This window comes from Rhamphochromis longiceps, linkage group LG6 (genome assembly GCF_057381845.1).
Source record: "Rhamphochromis longiceps isolate RC_006_pf linkage group LG6, R_longiceps_female_GT1.1, whole genome shotgun sequence".
Taxonomy (NCBI): Eukaryota; Metazoa; Chordata; class Actinopteri; order Cichliformes; family Cichlidae; genus Rhamphochromis; species Rhamphochromis longiceps.
Genome location: NC_140562.1, coordinates 2,129,957 through 2,132,456, shown reverse-complemented (window position 1 = coordinate 2,132,456; position 2,500 = coordinate 2,129,957).

Here is a 2,500-nt window from a genome sequence, read left to right as displayed (position 1 = left end):
AGTTATGATCCAGCGCATATCCAGCATGGACCTTGACCTCCAGCAGGCCCCGTGAACCCACATTACCCCCCCCCCCCCCTGCAGTTACCCTGTACCACGTATCTAGCATGGACCTGGACCTCCAGCAGGCCCCGGGGACCCACACTTAAGCCCCCTCCCACTAACAAAGCAGAACACCACTGGCAAAATCCTCGTGCCCCTGGTACTCCAGAAAGCACATTGAAATGTGCCCCTGGTACACTGCGCAGAAGAACTGCCACACACACACACACACACGCACGCACGCACGCACGCACGCACGCACGCACTGCTTGTGCCTATGGTACGACAACTTTTCTCGTGCCTATGGTACGACAACTTTTCTCGTGCCTATGGTACAACAATTTTTCTCGTGCCTATGGTACAACAACTTTTTGCCGTGCCCCTGGTACACCGCTCAGTAGCACTTTGCCACACAAACTCTCCTCGTGCCTATGGTACGACAACTTTTCTCGGGCCTATGGTACAACAACTTTCCTCCGTGCCCCTGGTACGACAGCTTTTCTCGTGCCTATGGTACAACAACTTTTCTCGTGCCTATGGTACAACAACTTTTCGCCGTGCCCCTGGTACACCGCTCAGTAGCACTTTGCCACACACACACTCCTCGTACCTATGGTACGACAACTTTTCTCGGGCCTATGGTACAACAACTTTCCTCCGTGCCCCTGGTACGACAGCTTTTCTCGTGCCTATGGTACAACAACTTTTCTCGTGCCTATGGTACAACAACTTTTCGCCGTGCCCCTGGTACACCGCTCAGTAGCACTTTGCCACACACACACACCACTCGTGCCTATGGTACGACAACTTTTCTCGTGCCTATGGTACGACAACTTTTCTCATGCCTATGGTACAACAACCTTTCCCCGTGCCCCTGGTACACTGCGCAGAAACTCTTTGCCACACACACACACCACTCGTGCCTATGGTACGACAACAGGCCCCGGGGACCTACATCGCACCTTGCTCTTGCCTCCCTTACAGCTGAAAAGGTCCATGCTTTTGCCCTGGCCCTTCTGAAATTCCCTCTCCATTTAGCCGAGGCAGTGAGTCGGCCTCCTGTCTCCCTTTACGGTCGAAAAAGATGTGCTCCTGGGCGCGCTGGCCCTGCTGCTACTCACATCGGGCATGGACCTGGACCTCCAGCAGGCCCCGGGGACCTACATCACACCTTGCTCTTCCCTCCCTTGCAGCTGAAAAAGGTCCATGCCTGTGCCCTGGCCCTGCTGAAATTCCCTCTCCATTTAGCCGAGGCAGTGAGTCGGCCTCCTGTCTCCCTTTACGGTCGAAAAAGATGTGCTCCTGGGCGCGCTGGCCCTGCTGCTACTCACATCGGGCATGGACCTGGACCTCCAGCAGGCCCCGGGGACCTACATCACACCTTGCTCTTGCCTCCCTTACAGCTGAAAAAGGTCCATGCTTTTGCCCTGGCCCTTCTGAAATTCCCTCTCCATTTAGCCGAGGCAGTGAGTCGGCCTCCTGTCTCCTTTACGGTCGAAAAAGATGTGCTCCTGGGCGCGCTGGCCCTGCTGCTACTCACATCGGGCATGGACCTGGACCTCCAGCAGGCCCCGGGGACCTACATCACACCTTGCTCTTCCCTCCCTTGCAGCTGAAAAAGGTCCATGCCTGTGCCCTGGCCCTGCTGAAATTCCCTCTCCATTTAGCCGAGGCAGTGAGTCGGCCTCCTGTCTCCCTTTACGGTCGAAAAAGATGTGCTCCTGGGCGCGCTGGCCCTGCTGCTACTCACATCGGGCATGGACCTGGACCTCCAGCAGGCCCCGGGGACCTACATCACACCTTGCTCTTGCGTCCCTTACAGCTGAAAAAGGTCCATGCTTTTGCCCTGGCCCTTCTGAAATTCCCTCTCCATTTAGCCGAGGCAGTGAGTCGGCCTCCTGTCTCCTTTACGGTCGAAAAAGATGTGCTCCTGGGCGCGCTGGCCCTGCTGCTACTCACATCGGGCATGGACCTGGACCTCCAGCAGGCCCCGGGGACCTACATCACACCTTGCTCTTGCCTCCCTTACAGCTGAAAAGGTCCATGCTTTTGCCCTGGCCCTTCTGAAATTCCCTCTCCATTTAGCCGAGGCAGTGAGTCGGCCTCCTGTCTCCCTTTACGGTCGAAAAAGATGTGCTCCTGGGCGCGCTGGCCCTGCTGCTACTCACATCGGGCATGGACCTGGACCTCCAGCAGGCCCCGGGGACCAACATACTCCTCTGCTCTACTCCCCCACTAGCTTTCCTTCTCCCGCAGTTACCCTCCACCACAAATCCAGCATGGCCCTTGCCCTCCAGCAGGCCCCGAGGACCCACATACTCCTCCGCTCTAATCCCCCATGAGCTTTCCTTCTCCTGCAGTTACCCTCCACCGCATATCCAGCATGGCCCTTGACCTCCAGCATGCCCCGGGGACGCACATCCTCCCCTGCTCTAGTCCCCCACTAGCTTACCTTTCT